The 21671-nt window shown below is 44.1% G+C and overlaps 1 protein-coding gene across 20 annotated transcripts in view; it reads right to left on the bottom strand.

The window, feature by feature from the left end:
* ADGRL3 (adhesion G protein-coupled receptor L3) overlaps nt 1-21671 on the bottom strand; it is a 1133398-nt gene that overhangs the window by 483460 nt on the left and 628267 nt on the right. The gene's annotated exons all lie outside the window — the stretch shown is intronic.

The raw sequence follows: 21671 nt of genomic DNA, 5'->3' as shown, positions 1-21671 counted from the left end.
CCCAGATACTACATAAGTACCAGACTTTTTATTTAACATTTACAGTACTGTATACAGTACATTATTGATGCTTTTCCCAGAAATTTTCTGTTATATGGGGGTAAATGTACAGTATGATGGGTCGCTATGGAGAGGTGTTATTAAACATACTGTACTGTAGAAATATGCAGTTCTGTATAGGCCTGTAGAAAACAGGCCACACAGACATACTGTATCAGCCTACTCAAATTTTTCCTGGTGAGGCTTATGGCCTATCCCCCTCTGACTTTAACAATGTGTCATGTACAGTACAGTACTGTATGATGGCATAACTGGGTGGACCTGTACTGTCCTGTGATGTCAGACATTGGTGTACACAGCAGCCAGGTCTGGCAACAGCAAAGGTGTAATGTACATTATTCTTGCACCAGGCTCCCAAACTCAGAGGGGCTATGCAACTACATGAATCTTGGACATTAGTTTCTCATACAGCACTGCATACTTTACAGTACTGTATCTCTGTGTTGTATGACAAAAACACAAATGCATCCCTGATGGAAATCTGTTGTAATGTACACAGCAAACAGCTTATGGTGACAGGAGTCAATAACTGTATCCCCACCCATAGGCGTGGTGTATTTTATCTAGCGTTATGTGCCCGTGACCTAATTTTTTCCAATGTGTAAAATTTTGGAGGGTGACATAACTTCAGATGCGATCGAGTTTGGTGCATCGTAGTACTGTATGCCGAGCTCATCGCCTGTCCCTATCAACCTTGTGTGCGCGCATGTATTAAAGTATGTAGGGTATTCAGACGCTTAATCAGCATTGCAAAGCGGCTTGCCAAACCCATGCCAGCACTCGCCCAATACCCATAGCTAAGTGCTGCCACAAGGCGAGGGTCCACGGGCAAAAGACATAACTTCAGATGTGATCGAGTCTGGTGTATCGTAGTAATGTATGCTGAGCTTGTCGCCTGTCCCTATCAACCTTGTGTGCGCATGCATGTATTAAAGCATGTAGGGTATTCAGTCGCTCGTTCAGCATTGCAAAGCAGCTTGCCAAACCCAAGCCAGTCCTCGCCCCTTACCCATAACTGAGCGCTGCTACAAGGCAAGGGTCCACGGGCAAAAGACATAACTTCAGATGTGATCAAGTCTGGTGTATCGTAGTACTGTATGCCGAGCTTGTCGCCTGTCCCTATCAACCTTGTGTGCGCATGCGTGTATTATAGGTATATAGTATGTAGGGTATTCAGACGCTCATTCAGCATTGTAAAGCAGCTTACCAAACCCATGCCAGCGCTCGCCCAATACCCGTATTTTAATGGAGACCATACACATGTGCAGTGGTGATTTTTAAAAGCAACATCTGGTGGATGATCACAGGTATTACACTTAAAGGTAATGCCAAACGCTCTGTGCACCTCACTGCATCTAGGTGCGCCTAGGCACGCCTCAATGCACCCAGACACGGTGCATAAAGGAGGCTCCATCTGTACACTACAACACACACACAAAAACAGGTACAATACACACAAACATACAGAAAAAAAACATTATAACTGCTAAATCTCAGGAGTGCAATCCATGTGGAATTCATCAACACACACAATCTATCAAGTCAGGAGCGGTGTATTTCAAACAACAACACCACACCTAATTTCATTGCTGTCATTGAATATCAATGCAAACACATTCTAACATTATGGTGGAGCCTTTGGCGCAGCACAAGATGACATTTTACAGCAATTTTGGAAGTTAAAATACAACAAAGGTTTTCTTGGGTGAGTCAGCTATTGATATAATACATTGACCAATAGGTTTCCCCAAGTAGGTCTATTACCACTGCTCTGGTGGGTATGGGTGATAGGATCGACAAGAGGAAGGTTGACATGCATTGGGTCAACCACTGAAGGTCAACATTTCAAGAGAAAAGTTTCAGAATCACAGATAGTGCGCTCCCAGGTGGGCAGCAAATCTGTTGGTGATATAAATGGAGGTAATTCCACACCCCTCCTGGAATACAATAGAAAAGAATATTATCTCCCAACACTTTTGCGCCTCAACCCTTCCACATGTATATTAAAACAATAAGAATATACAGAAAAATTCTTATCTTTAGATCCAACTGATCGTGCACTGTTCCTTGTTCAAATCTCTCCGATATATATCATGCGAAAGAAAGATATAAGAATACCATCATAGCGTAAACAGGTTTAATAATATACAATAAACAGTGACACAAAGGTAAAAATCCTCACACATGAGACAATTTCGCAATTACCATAAAATACAGAGAACTCAAGTTAAAAAGTTCTCAAATAAGCAGGTACAGAAAAGGAATCCACTCCAGATGCATCACAAACAGGAGAGAAAAAATCATCAGCAAATTACCAGATGTTATGGAGAATCAGTGAGCCACTAGATTCTCAAACGGGCAAAGTGTGCGACTCAGCGCTGATCCTGGACCTCTGCAGCAAGTCTCCGGGCAGCATCACCTCCTCCTTATTCCTGCACCAAGAGTGGGCTCCTTCCAGTCCTTCTCAATAGCCCGACACGTTTCGACTTTTTCAAGGCTTTGAGGTGTTTGTCAAAAGGTTCCGTCCGGCGATATTTAAAGTCCATACACTTTTTTTTTTTTTATATTATAATCTTTATTTATTTATTTTTTTTTTCATATCAAAATATAAAATATACATACTTTGCTTCCACTGTTCAACATTCTTATAGATACACAAGAAATCATGCTCTTTTGCACATACATTATATCGGTGTCTACCATTGTATCTATTTCAGTATTTAACATTTTCTAGCTACACATATGCATACGTATAAATAAGAAAACAACAGAAACAAAACCTCAAAATATAGATAACCCATCCTGTTTTCCCTTCCCACCCCCCCTCGCATCCCCGGATTCATCTATTTTACCATTTCCTGCCACCTAGTTTTAAATTTACTCACTTCGTGTCTTCTATATTTTCCTGTTGATAGTGCTTTGTGTGGGATACCTTTTTTTTTTTTGATTCCCCTTATTTTCTTTATATCTCTTTTTTTTTATTCTTCACCATTATAATACTTTGATTTTAACCATATGTCCCATACTTGATGGAATTTGTGTAATTTCCCTCTCTTTGTATACACCTTTCGTGATTGATAGTGCTATTAACTAAGTTTATCCATTGTTGTATATTAGGGATGTCATGTGCCAGCCATTTTCTTGCTATCAAGACTTTAGTTAGTGTCATTAAATTTTCTATGCATTGTGCCTGAAATTTATTTGTGCTTATATTTATACCCTCATTCATTAATGCTATTTTCCCGTTTATCGTGAATCCTGTGACACCTATTTGCCTAACTCTCTGTCCCACTTGTTGCCATAATCTCTGTATATGATAACATTCCCAAATCATATGTATATAGGTTCCTTGAGCTATGTTACACTTTGGCCATTGATCGCTTTTGTTTTTATCAAACTGGCTTAATCTGCATTGGGTCATGTAAACTCTATGTAGGATGAATAGCTGTATTTGCTGGTATCTGATTGACGCTGTGGCCCTTGATGGGGATGCCAGCATTCTATCCCACTCCTGATCCGTTATATCTCCTATGTCCTCATTCCAATCTCTTCTTTTTTTTTTCCATCTGGGTATTTTGGAGGTGCCCCATTAGGGTCTTATATATTCCTGACACCCTCACTTTCTTACTATGGTCTACCAGTTGTTTTGCTTTTGATTCCTCTATTTTCACCCCCTCTTTCCCGTGTACAGTATTCAGGGCGTTTCTTAATTGGAGATATCGGAAAAACATATTTTTTGCCAACTTACATTTTTTTTCCAGTTGCTCATATGTTTTTATTCTTCCCCCTTCATAAATTTGTTGTACACTTCTTATTCCGTACTTGCCCCAGCATGTTTTAATCTCTTTCACCCTGGCGTCACTTTCTTTTCCCCTTTTCCCTATGGCCCATATTGGGGTTTCTGGGTCTATTCCCTCACTCTCCATTATTTTATTTGTTGTTTCCCATATTTTTTTAGCTTGTTTAATTATGGGTTTGTTTATTCCCCCCCCCCCCCATTTATCCAAAAGTATTTGCTTTGGGGAATATCCTGCCCTCACCTGATTACTTAGTTCCTTTATGTTAGTTTCCCCCTCTTCCCTCATCCATTCTTTTAAATGCCATAATTGCGCCGCAAAGTAATACATCTTAAAGTGTGGTAATCCCAATCCCCCTTGCCTTTTATCCCTTACCAGCGTGTCTAGTCCTATTCTCGCCCTCTTGTTTCCCCATATAAAGGAGGATGTTATGCTGTCTATTCTCTTAAAGATTTTCCCTGAGATATAAATAGGTGATTGCTGGGGAATATAGAGCATTTTGGGGAGAACTACCATTTTTATTAAGTTGATTCTGCCGGTTACCGTTAGTGGCAATTTCCCCCATGTTTTTGTTTTCCCTTGGTACCACCTAATCAATGGATCTATATTCAATTCAATAAATTCCTCTGGCTTATTTGAAATTTGGACCCCTAGATACTTCATATTATCCACCCATTTCAATGACCCCTCCTGTTCTCTATTCATGGGACATTTGCCTCTAAATGGTATTATATCAGATTTGTTCCAGTTGATCTTTATGCCTGAGCTTTTCCCAAACTCCTCTAAACATTCCAATACCCTTGAAAGTTCCGTTTTTACATTTTGCATATAGATCAACATATCGTCGGCGTAGAGTGAGATTATTTGTTATCTTCCCTCTGTTCTCCCTTGCCCTAGGCCAGGGGTCTTCAACCCATGGCCCGCGGGCCACGAGTGGCACGCAGAGCTGATCTCAGTGGCCCCCTGCCCGCCGGCCCGCCATGCACAGGATTTTTATTTTTTAAGTAAAAGAAAATGCTGCCGTGGGAGGCAGTGTAATGGAGTCCCCTTGGGTGCCGCCTACCCGATTTCCATTGGCTGCAGGCAGGGCAGAGGAGTGGATCCAGCGCGGCTGAGGGAGGAGGAGGCACATCTGGTCACGAGCTGGGGAGTTGGGACCCGGCAAAGCTGCGGGAGGAGGAGATGCAGCTGGCGGGAGCAGGGGACCCGGCACTGGAACTGCAGGAGGAGGAGGCACAGCTGGCGGAGGGGACCCGGCGAAACTGCAGGAGGAGGCATGGATGGTGGAAGCAGGTGACCCATCAAAGCTGCAGGATGAGGAGGTACATCTGGCGGGAGCAGGGGACCTGGCAAAGCTGCAGGCATTACTGGGGGCATTGTGTGTGGGGCATTACTGGGGGCATTGTGTGTGAGGGGCACTGCTGGGGCATTGTGTGTGAGGGGCACTGCTGGGGCATTGTGTGTGAGGGGCACTGCTGGGGCATTGTGTGTGAGGGGCACTGCTGGGGCATTGTGTGTGAGGGGCACTGCTGGGGCATTGTGTGTGAGGGGCACTGCTGGGGCATTGTGTGAGGGGCACTGCTGGGGCATTGTGTGAGGGGCACTGCTGGGGCATTGTGTGAGGGGCACTGCTGGGGCATTAGGTGAGGGTACTCACCACTATCCTGAGGAAGCCTGCAAAAGGTGAAACTAGTTGATAGGTGAACTTCCTGGACTCGCCCAGCGCTGCACGCACAGGAGCAGCATCAGCGAGAGTCTGCCGGCAGACACTCATCCCAGCCTGACCACAAGGAAAAGGTAAAGGAATCATTTGAACATACCAGTACTGCAATTACTGCGGATTTCATTCAGTCTATACTCTGAAAACTTTTACACCAGCAATCGCTTATCATCCCCCAAAAAACCGGTACCAGAAGGACTGTGTTAGTCTCAGTTTGTTATCCCTCACCCCATCCTCCCCTATGTGGTTTGTTGTACCGGTACTAGTGTAAGTTGAGGACTTTTATACTTATATATACAACTATATTAATTTTATATTATTTTTATATTGTACTTATTAAAAAAAATTTTTTTTGTTCTAAAAAACCTTTTTAAACATATTAAATATATTTTACTTTTGAATTTCTGTATTTATCCATTGTACCAAAAGCTAACATAATGTCTTATTACTAAATAAATTACATTTACTATTCAAGAAACTTGTTCTTATTATATGTGATCTACTAATCAATTGAATCAGATCCTGCACCTACGAAGAGGCAAGTGTAACCGAGCGCAGGGTGACACCCTAGGGTGTAAAATCCGAACCCATTACCTCCAACAGGTATCCTGTAGTATACCTTCACCACCCCGCAGCCCACTCACTTGCATAAGGTCTACAGCGCGGTCACCCCGGAAAAACCTTTTCTGTTCCACAGGTGAGGGGCACTGCTGGGGCATCATATGTATAAGCAGGAGTACTTCTGGCATTATGGTCTGTGGCATAATGGGCATCAGTGTGGGGCATAATGTGCAATGGGCATAATTTTGTGTGGATTAATGTGTAATGGGCATCACGGTGCGGCATAATGTGTAATGGGCATTATGGTGTATGACATAATGTACAACAAGTATTACAGTGTGTGGCATAATGTCTAATGGACACTATGGTGTGATGCACAATGTGTAATGGGCATTACGGATAAACAGTGTAACAGTGTATATTGATTTAAGTAGCCTTTCATTGTTTGGGTTTGATCTGTGAGGCATACTATTTCACTGTGTGGGCCTTCATGTTTATATGTCATTGTGCAGCCTTCAGTCAACTTAAGCGTGTGAGGACAACGACCATTCCTGCGGTAACCAATGTCTGGTCATGCAGGTTGCAAAAGAGGTGTCAGGTAATTGTTTTCCTGCTAGTTCAGACTCGTTATAATTAGACCACACCCCCTTATAATTAGGTCACACCCATTTTTGGGAGCGCGCCTACGGCGCGTGCAATTTATTCAATATCAAATTGTATATGGGGGGGGGGCCCACATATTTTACTGTTTGCACTGGAACCCAAATTGGCTGCTGATAACTATTAGGGTGTGTGTGTGGGGTTATGTGCTGAGTATGGGCGGCTGTGCCAACTATCTATGAAGGACTATGCTGATGTTATAGGGGAGCTGTGATTCTATGGGGCTGTTCAAAATTCCGTAGGCGATTTTAGTGGCCCTCGGGCTTCACTGGATTTTTTTTGGTGGCCCACGCTGTCAAAGGTTGAAGACCCCTGCCCTAGGCCCTTCAGTCCCAGGTTCTGTCTCAGCGCACAGGCCAGTGGCTCTATAGCAAGGATAAACAAGGCTGGGGATAGCGGGCATCCCTGCCTTGTTCCCCTTGCTAGTTCAAATTTTTCCGTTACATATCCATTTACTTGTATTCTAGCTTTGGGGGTAATATAGAGGGTTTTTATCCATTTTATAAATTTTTCCCCCAAATTAAATCTTTTTAACACTTCCCACAGATACCCCCACTCTATGCTGCCAAAGCGTCACAGCCATAAGCTTTGGCAGCATCCAGTGAGGTTATGGCAGCGTCACAGCCATTTTCTTGTTCTATTTGTAAGTTCACGAAAAACCTTCTAATATTTATTGCCGTGCTTTTATCTCTACGGAACCCAGTCTGGTCTTCATGTATCAGGTTTGTCGCTGCCCTCTCCAATCTCCCTGCCAATATTTTAGCCAAAATTTTGGCATCTGTATTGGTCAGGGAGATTGGCCTGTAGGCCTCTGGGGTTTCTGGGTCTTTGCCTTCTTTTAATATTAGCACAATTATTGCTTCCCTCATTGAGTCAGGTATTTTCCCCTCTTGCAAACTTCTGTTGAACATTTCTACCATTTTTGGGGCCATGATATTACAGTATTTTTTATATACCTCCGGTGGTATGCCATCGCTCCCTGGCGCTTTCCCCATAGGGGCAGATATGATAGCTTGTTTAACTTCTTCTAATGTGATCGGCTGTTCTAACTTTATCCTCTCTTATTCTTCTAATTTGGGTAATTCTACCTTCTTCAGAAAGTCTCCCTCGTCCCTCTCTATGTCCCCACATGTGGATGAGTACAGGATTTTAAAATAACTAAGGAAAGCATCTGCAATTTCGGGTGTGGAGTTAGCCACTCCCCCATCTCCCTTTATTATTTGAATTACATTATTTGATTTTTTATCTCCTCTCGCCAGGTTTGCCAGAAAACTTCCTGGTCTATCATATAGTATGTATTTATTATGGGCCAGGAAAGATTCCTGTTTCACTGCTTTTTTTTGGATTTCATCCCTCCATACTAAATTGGCATTCAACCATTCTACTTTGGCTACTTCTGTTTTTTCTTACCAGTATTTTTCCTCCAATGATATATACAATAAATTCCTAATTAAGGCGCTTCCTTCATGGGCACTGTGGGAAATGTAATCACTAAAATGTACTCTCCTTTTGTATGGCTTCTGTATTTGATCTTCCGTTCCTCCTTTCCTCCATTCAGCCTCTCTCCACTTTGTACCTCGAGACTCGTCCCGGAATATATGGATGAGAAAAAACAGGAGGGCAAATGTGTAGAAATATTTCCACTGGTTTAGATACGTCCTATCTCTATGATAGTGATGGCGTACCAAAACTCACTATTAAAATAATTAAACAAGCACATCAAGGTTTCTTTAAGGGCATGGGGTTGCGTACCCGTACTCACGGTGGATAAGATGGTTTCACATACGTAGTGGTTTCTTTAAACTTTTATTTTGATTCCAAACAAACTTTCTAACATATAGAAAGGTTTACATAAAAAATGATAAAATGCTGCTTATGCACCCAGAGTGGAGGTGGTGATAACTCGGAGTCTACACTTCTGCCGAAAAGTCCGGATCAACGACAGATGTGGACAACCTTGTTCTCACTTACCTCCTCCTCGATGGGTCCAATAACAGAAAAACACGAGTTCAGAGTCAACATGTTTCGAGATCCTCTCTCTTCCTCAGGGCTCTGACTAGTGCTTCTGAGCTGGCTGGTTTATATTGTATGAGGCTCCTCCCCTTCCTGTATGAGGCTCCTCCCCTTCCTGTTCTGTTTCCTATCACCGGAAGTTCATTTACGTTTTCAGAGTTTTTTATTTTAAATCCCCATTGTTAAGATGTTGGTTCCTCACTGCTTCCTCCTCAATGTTAGTTATTTAGGTGAAGCCCTCTCGGGCAAATATTTCTACACATTTGCCCTCCTGTTTTTTCTCATCCATATATTCCGGGACGAGTCTCGAGGTACAAAGTGGAGAGAGGCTGAACGGAGGAAAGGAGGAACGGAAGATCAAATACAGAAGCCATACAAAAGGAGAGTACATTTTAGTGATTACATTTCCCACAGTGCCCATGAAGGAAGCGCCTTAATTAGGAATTTATTGTATATATCATTGCCTTGTTTGGGGGAGTAAAGGTTATATCCCCAAATTCCTGAAAGGGCGAATCCTTTACCATAGTAGCGCAAAGGAAGTCTTCAACCATTTTTTTGCCATATTTTTCCTCCAATGCCTTACTTCCTCTCTCTATTTCCACACTTTCTTCCCTGGCTTTTTTTTTTCATTTGTGCAATTCTTTTTATGAGTGCTCCCCTCATACATGCTTTCCCTGCATCCCATATTACTTCCCCTGATGCTGACCCTTCATTATTTATGAAGAAACTTTCCCATTCTTCACTCACGTCCACCCCCTCCCCCATCTGTTCAAGCCATTACGGGTGACATTTCCAAATCCTCATACCCTTTTCCACCTGTTCCCTCAGCTGGATCAGGATAGGCGCATGGTCGGAGATTCCCAGAGGCATGTACTGCACCTGCTCCACCTGGGGGAAGAGGCTGTGATCCATTAGTGCCATATCTATACGTGACATTGATTCATATGAGTGGGATGAGTACAAGCTGGTGTTGGTTTTTTTTCCCTCCACCAATCTTTCCACCCGATGTCCTCAAGAAAGTGATGTAGCCCTTTGTTTCCCTTACTTTTCCCTGGGTCCCCTTTCCGCCATCTATCCAGCCCTGTATCCAGGACATTATTCATATCTCCCAGGCACAAAACCGATGCCCCTTCTGCTTTGGCTGTAAATTCCACCGCTTTCTTCAGGACATCGTACTGGAATGGGGGGGGGGGGGATGTATACTGCCATCACACATATTTTAATATCATACATTTGGCCTTGGAGAAATATATATCTACCCAGCTCGTCTATCTCTTGTCTCTCACATTTGAAGGGTACATTTTTATGAAACAAGATGGATACTCCTCTGGCAGCGTTTGAGAGCCCTGAGTGGTACATACTGCCCACCCATGATCTTTTAAGGGCTTTTGTTTTTTCCCCTACCAGGTGCGTTTCTCCTAAACATACAATCTGTGCCCCATATTTTTTAACTTGATTTAGTACCATAGCTCTTTTAATTATGTTGTTCATTCCACGTACATTCCAATATACTATCTTAACCATCTTAGCATATCATTTGTAACACACAGTTTTAGGCATTTTTTTCTCAACCACTCTACAATAGATGAATCCCTACCTCTACCCTTCCCCCCCTCCTCCCTGTATACCCCCCCTTTTGAAGTATACCTTATATCCATCCCTCCTTCCCTTCCATCCCTCCCTCCCTTCCCTATAATTGTAACAAAAAACATTTCCTTTCCCTTCCCACCTTCTTTTCTAAGGGGCAATAACCTTTAGTGATCACACTCTCGTGTGAGCCCCCTGACATTCACAATATTTTTAATATTTCCCAAAAAAAAAAAAAAACACAGCATTTTCCATTTTTGTTATTTAAGCCCAAAGCTCTTTGTCAAATCTCATTTTTATGCTTTGGGTTTGTATCCATCTAGCCATATTGCCGCTTCCTCCGGGCTGGCATGGAATTTAGTTTGGCCATCCACTATTGTCCTTAATTTCGCAGGAAACATCATAGAATACTGAATGTTCAGCTCTCTCAGTCTTTTTTTGATGTTAACATATTTCATTCTCTCCTTCTGGACATCTCTGGCATAATCTGGGAATATCATTACATTAGTCCCATTGATTGTGAGGCTATGGTTTCTGGCCGTGCATATTATAGTGTCCCGATCCCTATAGTTTAATATTTTTGCTATAAGAGTTCTGGCGGGGGCACCTGGCGGCAGTGGTCTTGTGGGAACACGATGGGCTCGCTCCACACAGAATTGAGCCGTAAGTGTTTCCTTACCAAACTGGGTTATCAGCCATGCTTCCAGCCATGTTTCGGGGTTACCTCCCTCTGTCTTCTCTGGCACCCCTATTATTCTAATGTTATTGCGGCGAAGTCGCCCCTCCATTTCCGCCATTTGGTTCTGAACACTAGTCACAGTCTCTGTCAATTTTTTAATCTGTGCCCCCATAGGTTCCTGTATATCTTCAATCTGTGATATTCTGGATTCTGCCTCCTTTACCCTGCTTTGCACATTCTGTACCGTCTGTCTTAATAGCATAATTTCTGCTTGGGCCTGCTCGATTTTTCCACCCAGCCTTTCCTCACTGCCTTTTATAGCATCCAGTAGTTTTTGAAAAGTGGCCTCTGGCACAGGGTCAGCTAGGGTTGACTTTGACAGGGATACTTTATCTGGGGACAGGGATTCTCTTGACTCTGGGTGTGGGTTTTTTGGATTGCTGCTATTTCTTGAGAACTTTTCCTGTTTTGCAGCAGCCGCGGTTTTTCCTGTTTTCCCCATACTTCTGTGTGCTATAGACAATATCACACCACTACTTGTTTGATTTTCACAGTGATACAAGCGTGCAGAATCTGTGGCTTATCCTCTACACCCACACAGTCTTTCCTTGGCCCGACTGCTATGTCTTGGCCCTTGCCCCACCAGCTTCTACCCGGTACCATATTGCCAGTGACCCGTACTGGAATGCTTGACTGATGCTGGTCTGTGCAGTTTGTCCTTGTTTGGACCGGGTGCGCTTTGCTCAGGAAGCCTCCTCTGCTCTCCTCCGTTTCCCTTTACTGCCTCGCGGCTCCCCTTCCGTCACCTCCGACCGCGTAACACAGGGCTGGTGTGTTCGCCTTCAGGGTAGGAAGCTACTCCGTACCCCGTTGCTGCCTCGCGGCTTCTCACTGTTCCTTCCTTCCTGCCGCGTCACACACCACGCGTCCAGTGTTTACTCCGCGTCTTCCACCGTCGCGTCTTCCCTCCGGCACGTCACACGTCTGCCGTCTGGGCTCAGTCCTGTCTCTCCTTCCGGAGCACTCGCTTCCCTTCTCTGGCCAGTCTTCAGGGTTTCTGGCGGACCTCTCGACCCCTCCTCGGCACAACTCTAGGTAATATGCTGGATTGCTCTAGGCTCAGCTTCCCGGCACGGCAGGTCTATTTTCTGGGCATACAAATGCTGCGCTCTCTGCTTACTCGACCCTCTGCATGTCAGGGAGCTCACAGACTCCCGCCTTACACGGAGACTTCCGTGATCACGCCCCCCCTTGTCCTCCGCCCATCCAAAGTCCATACACTTAACGAGAAGGTCCTCCTCGCGCTGACGTTCCGGCGGTCACGTGACCCGTTCCTGCTAGTCCGTCCGCTGATAGGTGGAATATACTATGATGTATGTGGGCACCTTCTTCCCTTATCAAAGATGGCCGATCCTGAATTTCCTGTCCACTGTATATCTGACTACGGGGAAGGTTGTAACGTGACCTCCGCATGATTTGGGTCACGTGATCACCGTAACCAGCCAGCATTACTACACAGGATGTTATTCTTGGTCGCCTTGGCAACCTTTTATTTTCTCATCGGTCCCAAATTTTCCTTATTTTTATAAATAATCAGACATAAAAAGTACATATTAAAAATCCATAAAACAGAGTTGCAAATATATATAGAAAAAAATACATTTAAAAAGAACTCAGAACCGCAATGGATAGTTTCATTCCCGATATCAAAGTGACGAGTGCATGACAGATAGGAAAAAGAAGGGGAGAGGATCATAAAAAACATTTTAACTCAAAATCAGAGTTTAAGCCACCAGGTATCAAAGTGCCATATTCATATATTAATTGCATTTCTTTTTTTGCTAGCAGTGATGCGGTATCCTTGTGTCTCATATTATTCCTAATGAGTTTTATGACAGCAAAACTTTTGATTGAATTGGTGGAGCAGTTATGCTTCACTTTGAAGTGGTGGGACAATGCATGGGTCTCCACACCTTTCTTTATATTTCGTAGGTGTTCCCCCAGTCTCACTTTTAGAGGTTTGGAGGTTCTACCTATATACACCAAATCACATGCACATTTGATCATATATACAATATTACTTGTGTGGCAAGTTATAAATTCCTGAATGGTTGCCTCCTTCCCATTGATTGTAACTTTTTCTATTTTACTGTTACCCTCCCCTTTTATCCCTCGGCATCCCACACATACGCCACATCTGTGGAAGCCTTTAGTTCTCACATTTACATCCCGTTGTTTTGGGATGAGAGCACTATTTACAAGGTTGTCTTTCAAATTTGGGGCCTTCCTGTATATGAATGCTGGGTTTTCAGGTAGTACTGACTTAAGTATTGGGTCTTTTATCAGGATTTTCCAATGTTTTCGGGATGATTTCTCCATTTCCCTATGCTGTACATTGTATCCTGAAATGAATGCCCACACATATCTGCTGTCATTTGTTCTTTCTTTAGTTTTCCTTGTTAACAGCATCTGTCTATCAGTGTCCCCTACTTGTGATGTTGCTTTCTCTATGAGATCCTTTTTATACCCGCATTCAGAAAATTTCTTTGTGAGGCCCTGTGCTTGTTCCTGGTAAGTGACGTCACTCGTACAATTTCGTTTGATCCGTTTGAGTTGGCCACTCGGGATGGAGTTAAGCCAACTCAGGTGGTGACAGCTGTAATAATTAATATAGATACCTGAATCTGTCGGTTTATAAAATGTTTTGGTACACAGCTTGTCTTCTTCTGGAAAGATCATCAAATCCAGGAAGTCCACACTTGTAGTGCTAATAGGGGGACAACCCCACTATTGACATGCCAGTCCTTGAGTGTGATTGTCTAGATCTTTCTATACATACCCCTGAAATCAGGACGAAAAAGCGTAAAATAAATTGTGTTAGAAATCAGTCTGATAATAGACGTAATAAGACAAACTATAGAGGAAGTCCCAGAAGGGATAGATCAAGATCCTGTCAGGAGGCTACCAGGAGGCCTAACGTCTATTATTAAGATAGGGATGTAAGACTCCAAAGAATAGAATTTAGACAACAAAGGGAGATCTATAGGGAACCAAAGAGAGGTTATAGAGAAAACTGGAGATATAATAATGAGAATAGACGTCCATTCATTAGAGACACGATCCATGATGGTGAATGGCGCACAGGAAACAGGAATAGGTTTTCTTCCCTTCGAACAGGAAATATGGAACCCCTTTTTTTGGAGAAAGAGAGGCCCCACTCCCCATACAGGGAGAGGAGGCACAACTGTTAAAAATTAGAAAACGAACACATAGGGGAAGCGCCCATTGGAGAGGAAACAGGGGGAAAAAAGCGGAAAAAGAAAAAACCACAACCTGTAGTTGACCCAACTGTGAGTGTAGCTGACCATCTATTAGAAGAAAAAGGGGTACTCTTTACCTACCACGGCGCCCATCGTGGGGATCGCGGGCATCGCGGGCACTACATTAACGGCCGCGACGCGATGCCCGCGATCCCCACGATTTCCCATAGGGTTCAATGTTAAATTTAGTGCTGGCCGCGATTTTACATTCAATGCTTCAATGGCCGCGATTTGGCCATAGGAATTAATGTTAAATGGGCCACAGAGCCCAAATAGGCACTATTAACACTTAAATGTCCCCCCAAATTTGTAACGCCACCCCACGATCCACGCCAACCCGAAGCGTGGCGAGCGCAGCGAGCCCGCGAGGGGCGGCGGTACGCGTCCTCGGACCTTTTCATACCCCCACTATCCACGTCGGCGTGGAGTTGAGAATAGAATAGTGTGGCGAGCGCAGCGAGCCACCGAGCCCGAAGCGTGGCGAGCGCAGCGAGCCCCGCGAGGGGACGCGGATACCTGTGAAGCCCGCGTAGGGCCACGTTTACCTGTGAAGGTATCAGCTGCGCTCGCCACGCTTCGGGCTCGGTGGCTCGCTGCGCTCGCCACACTATTCTATTCTCAACTCCACGCCGACGTGGATAGTGGGGGTATGAAAAGGTCGGAGGACGCGTACCGACGCCCCTCGCGGGCTCGCTGCGCTCGCCACGCTTCGGGTTGGCGTGGATCGTGGGGTGGCGTTACAAATTTGGGGGGACATTTAAGTGTTAATTGTGCCTATTTGGGCTCTGTGGCCCATTTAACATTGATTCCTATGGCCAAATCGCGGCCATTGAAGCATTGAATCTAAAATCGCGGCCAGCACTAAATTTAACATTGAACCCTATGGGAAATCGTGGGGATCGCGGGCATCGCGTCGCGGCCGTTAATGTACTGACCGCGATGCCCGTGATCCCCACGATTTCTTTACCCACGACGCCCGCGATGGAGATCGTGGGCGCCGTGCTAGGTAAAGAGTACCGAAAAAGGTGTAAAAATCTTTAATATCAGCTCACATAAACTTAATGTCTATGAAGAAAAAGTACTCAGGAGGGGTCTAAAATATGCCCCATCAATTCCAGTGAATACATTTTCCACATTTGTGGATATTAACAAATACATCAGGAAACTGTGTATAAAAAAGTTTTTTCGGTACTCTTTACTTAGAAGGACGCCCACGATTTTGATCGTGGGCATCGTTAGTAAAAAATCTCGGGCATCTCGGGCATTGAATGCACTAAAAAATCGGGTGCGATCAACCGACGAGATGCACGAGATTTCCCATAGGGAACAATGTTAAATGTCTCAATTGACCCAATTTTCCTGTTCAATGCCTCAATTGACCCGATTTTTCCATAGGAAACAATGTTAAATGGGCCACAGAGGCCAAATAGGCACCCTGAAGTGTATAATGGCCACCCGAATTGTTAACGCCACCCCCGATCAACGTCAACCCGATGCGTGGCGAGCGCAGCGAGCCCGCGAGGGGCGGCGGTACGCGTCCTACGACCTTTTCATACCCCCACTATCCACGTCGGCGTGGAGTTGAGAATAGAAAGTGTGGCGAGCGCAGCGAGCCACCGAGCCCGAAGCGTGGCGAGCGCAGCGAGCCCCGCGAGGGTACGCGGACAGCTGTGAAGCCCGCGAGGGGACGCGGATACCTGTGAAGGTATCCGCGTGCGCTCGCCACGCTTCGGGCTCGGTGGCTCGCTGCGCTCGCCACACTTTCTATTCTCAACTCCACGCCGACGTGGATAGTGGGGGTATGAAAAGGTCGTAGGACGCGTACCGCCGCCCCTCGCGGGCTCGCTGCGCTCGCCACGCTTCGGGTTGACGTTGATCGTGGGGTGGCGTTAACAATTCGGGTGGCCATTATTCACTTCAGGGTGCCTATTTGGCCTCTGTGGCCCATTTAACAGCGTTTCCTATGGAAAAATTGGGTCAATTGAGGCATTGAACAGGAAAATCGGGTCAATTGAGACATTTAACATTGTTCCCTATGGGAAATCTCGGGCATCTCGTCTGTCGCATCGCACCTGATTTTTTAGTGCATTCAATGCCCGAGATGGCCGAGATGGGCGCCCTTCTAAGTAAAGAGTACCGTTTTTTCTAATGAAGGAGAACAATTCAGAAGCTAGAGAGGAGGAACCACCTCTTACATCTTTTAAACCCAGATCAGTTTTCTTTCCCTCCCATGTCAAAGGGAGTTTCAAAGATAGTTTTAGTTCATTGGTTCAGGATGATCTGAAGGATATAAAATTGGAGAAATTCCAACGCAATCTAAGCTTTAATGAGAGAAAGGCCTTGGAAGGTCTGAAAAAGAACTCAGACCTTATCATAAAACCCACCGATAAAGGTGGGGGAGTGGTGTTAATGGATCGTCAATGGTACAAGATGGCTGTCAGCACTCACCTTGATGATCCTATAACATACAAAAAACTTAAAGCGGATCCTTCTACTAGAATCCAAAAAGAGCTGGAAAACCTAGTGAAAAAATATGTATCCAATGGCACACTAGGGGAAAACGAAGAATTTTTTTTGATTCGTACAGAAGTCACTATTCCAGTGATCTATCTGTTGCCAAAGGTACATAAGGACCCAAAAAATCCCGCGGGACGCCCTATTGTGGCGGGGATAAATTCGGTCACAGCAAATTTGTCTGAATTTATTGACCACTTCCTGAAACCTCTAGTATTATTGAATGACTCACATCTGCAGGACACGGGGGATGTTCTAAGATTCCTACCCACGGTCCAGTGGGAGGAGGGAATGTTCCTCGTGACTGCGGATGTAAAGTCCTTATATACTATCATCGAGCATGAGAGAGGAGTACAAGCTGTCGCAGACTTCTTAGAAAGAAGCGATATAGATCCACAGGCGAAGGAACTCTTCAAGGTAGGAGTTTTGTTTATTTTATCAAATAACTATTTTCTTTTTAATAGTACTTTTTATTTACAACGTAATGGCACTGCAATGGGCACCAGGTTCACCCCTAGTTATGCCAATATATTCATGGGCAGCTGGGAGCTCGAATGTATTTGGCCAAAAGAAAGACATGGGGCTAACCTGGTGGCCTGGAAGAGGTATGTAGATGATGTGCTATTTATCTGGCATGGAGATAGAGATTCTTTGGATGCTTTTGTGCTTCTTTGAATGAGAATGCTTGGAATATAGAATTCTCGTTCAATATTAGCACTACAAGTGTGGACTTCCTGGATTTGACGATCTTTCCAGAAGAAGACAAGCTGTGTACCAAAACATTTTATAAACCGACAGATTCAGGTACCTATATTAATTATGACAGCTGTCACCACCTGAGTTGGCTTAACTCCATCCCGAGTGGCCAACTCAAACGGATCAAATGAAATTGTACGAGTGATGTCACTTACCAGGAACAAGCACAGGGCCTCACAAAGAAATTTTCTGAATGCGGGTATAAAAAGGATCTCTTAGAGAAAGCAACATCACAAGTAGGGGACACTGATAGACAGATGCTGTTAACAAGGAAAACTAAAGAAAGAACAAATGACAGCAGATATGAGTGGGCATTCATTTCAGGATACAATGTACAGCATAGGGAAATGGAGAAATCATTCCGAAAACATTGGAAAATCCTGAAAAAAGACCCAATACTTAAGTCAGTACTACCTGAAAACCCGGCATTCATATACAGGAAGGCCCCGAATTTGAAAGACAACCTTGTAAATAGTGCTCTCATCCCAAAACAACGGGATGGAAATGTGAGAACTAAAGGCTTCCACAGATGTGGCGCATGTGTGGGATGCCGAGGGATAAAAGGGGAGGGTAACAGTAAAATAGAAAAAGTTGCAATCAATGGGAAGGAGGCAACCATTCAGGAATTTATAACTTGCCACACAAGTAATATTGTATATATGATCAAATGTGCATGTGATTTGGTGTATATAGGTAGAACCTCCAGACCTCTAAAAGTGAGACTGGCGGAACACCTATGAAATATAAAGAAAGGTGTGGAGACCCATGCATTGTCCCACCACTTTAAAGTGAAGCATAACTGCTCCACCAATTCAATCAAAGGCTTTGCTGGCATAAAACTCATTAGGAATAATATGAGACACAAGGATACCGCATCACTGCTAGAAAAAATGAAATGCAATTAATATATGAATATGGCACTTTGATACCTGGTGGCATAAACTCTGATTTTGAGTTAAAATGGTTTTTATGATCCGCTCACCCTTCTTTTTCCTATCTGTCATGCACTCGTCACTTTGATATAGGTAATGAAACTATCCATTGCGGGTTTTTTTAAATGTATTTTTTTCTATATATATTTGCAAACTCTATTTTATGGATTTTTAATATGTACTTTTTATGTCTGATTATTTATAGAAATAAGGAAAATTTGGGACCGATGAGAAATTAAAAGGTTGCCAAGGCGACCAAGAATAACATTCTGTGTAGTAATGCTGGCTGGCTACGGCGATCACGTGACCCAAATCATGCGGGCGTCACGTTACAACCTTCCCCATAGTCAGATATACAGTGGACAGGAAATTCAGGATCGGCCATATTTGATAAGGGAAGAAGGTGCCCACATACATCATAGTATATTCCACCTATCAGCGGACGGACCGGCAGGAACGGGTCATGTGACCGCCGGAACGTCAGCGCGCTGACGCGAGGAGGACCTTCTCCCTTATTGGACAGTTCGTTAAGTGTATGGACTTTAAATATCGCCGGACGGAACCTTTTGACAAACACCTCAAAGCCTTGAAAAAGACCACGGACGTGGTCGAAACGCGTCGGGCAATTGGGAAGGACTGGAAGGAGCCCACCCTTGGTGCAGGAATAAGGAGGTGGTGACGCTGCCCAGAGACTTGCTGCAGAGGTCCAGGATCAGCGCTGAGTCGCACACTTTGCCCGTTTGAGAATCTAGTGGCTCACTGATTCTCCATAACATCTGGTAATTTGCTGACGATTTTTTCTCTCCTGTTTGTGATGCATCTGGAGTGGATTCCTTTTCTGTACCTGCTTATTTGAGAACTTTTTAACTTGAGTTCTCTGTATTTTATGGTAATTGCGAAATTGTCTCAAGTGTGAGGATTTTTACCTTTGTGTCACTGTTTATTGCATATTATTAAACCTTTTTACGCTATGATGGCATTCTTATATCTCTCTTTCGCATGATATATATTGGAGAGATTTGAACAAGGAACAGTGCACGATCAGTTGGATCTAAAGATAAGAATTTTTATGTATATTCTTATTGTTTTAATATACATGTGGAAGGGTCGAGGCGCAAAAGTGTTGGGAGATAATATTCTTTTCTACTGAAGGTCAACATGTCTGAAGGTCAACAAGGGGTTAGGTCGATAGGTTCATTAGGTCGACACAAGCATTAGATCAACCTGGGCAAGGTCGACAGTCAAAATGTCAACATAGGGTTTTCACTTTTTTTATCCCGAATGTCGACTTGGGCACTAAGAAAGTTCCCCAGCGTCCCCTCACATGACCCGCTGCGCTCGCCTTGCTTCAGCAGGTGGGGCTGATGTGACATGTACAGAGAAAGTTACATTAGGATGAGTTCTTTTGTTTCTGTGCAGGGAAAATATTGGCTGCTTTTCTCCCTAATGCTCACTTCTTTTGCTTTCTGTTCAACTAAGTATCAGTATTTCCATTTTCTCTGCGCTGCTGCCCTCTCCTTACATCTTTACTCACTCCTGATATCTACCAGGGTGGCGGAGTCGGTATCCTCCTCTCCCCAAACTGCATCTTTCATGTCATCCCACACAAACCCTCCCTTACCTTCTCCACCTTTGACGTCCACTCTTTCTGCCTCATCTGCCCTATCCACCTCCACATCGCACGTATCTACCACCCCAAGCCCCCTCCTCCCCATTCCTTGACAACTTTGCTGCCTGGCTTCCCCACTTCCTATCCTCTGACCTCCCCTCCATCATCCTTGACGATTTTAACATCCCATATTGACATTACAAACCCTGCATCTACTAATCGTCTTGCCCTATCTTCCTCCTTTGGCTCTAATTTTAGTGGACCCCCTCCTCTATGTCTACATACCAGCTCGCCCACTCCCTTTCCTGGTCTTCTCTCACCTGTGTGATCCTTCTGACTGCAACTCTCCCTTCCTCCTCTCTTATCATTATCTACTCTCTTTCACCCTCTCTTCCCCACACCCAGATTCACCCTCACCATTTGCAATCGAAGTGCTCTGGACCCCCCTATCCTATATTCACTCAATACTTTTGTATTACCTTTTGTGTTTACCTTTGTCCTCTATCCACCAACCATACAGCCTTCTTCTATAACTCACTGATTACCTCAGCAGTTGATTCTGTTGCTGCCATCTCCTTAATCCCACTCCGTCCTTGTAAACTCCAACCCTGACTCTCCCAAATGACCCTGTTTCTGCAAAAATGTAATTGGCTGTGGAGTTAAAAAAAAGGCCTTGCATGTGAATGGGAGGAGTTTGAGTAAGGTTTTTGTATGCAAATAGGAGCCGGAAGGCCAGTGAGGAGACTGTTGCAAAAGTTGAGCTGTGAGGATGAACAGTTAGCGAATAATAAGTTTTATCACACTATGGGAGTGAAATGGCATGATGCGAGCAATGTTGCATAGCTGGAAATGACTGGATGGAAGGGGGGAGGAGGTGAAGGAAAGTGCTGAAAGTATCAAAGAAGTGACTGGTACTGGAGGACTGACAATAGATAAGTGATTGGAAAACAGATAGCTTGGCAAGTCAGAGTGCAGAGCTGTAGGAAGAGAAAATAAAATAAATCTAAAATGGAGGAAAGCCACCAGAGAACTTTCATTCAGAGATGCTAAGCACATGACACAGTAGTATATGCACTAGTAGTAGTAGTAGTAGTAGCAGCAGTAGATAAAAGCAGGATCCTACAGGTTTCTGAGCCGTTTTCCCTGCAGTCTGAACAGCTCAGAAACGGTATTTGCTTCAAATGATAACCACAGAAGGGTGATAGGTTATCTCCCTGCGCGATCCCCACCCACAAAAAGTAAAAAAAAAAAAAAACATTTCAAATGACATTGTATGGCTTTCTACGGGTGAAACGGGTTGAATCTGAAAGGTACAAAAATGGTATTGAAACAGCAATATACCGTTTACAACATGCAATATGAAAGGGGTTTAACTGGCTTTTGACCCGTTTCCAAAAACGGGTTGAAAGCAGGGTTGCAATGTGAAACCAGTATTATTTCTTCAGATACTGTTATGTTTAGTT

The sequence above is a fragment of the Crinia signifera genome, chromosome 1 (assembly GCF_055691185.1).
Source record: "Crinia signifera chromosome 1, ASM5569118v1, whole genome shotgun sequence".
NCBI lineage: Eukaryota > Metazoa > Chordata > Amphibia > Anura > Myobatrachidae > Crinia > Crinia signifera.
Note: the sequence above shows the minus strand (reverse complement) of the source record. Positions and strands in the feature narration are given on the sequence as shown.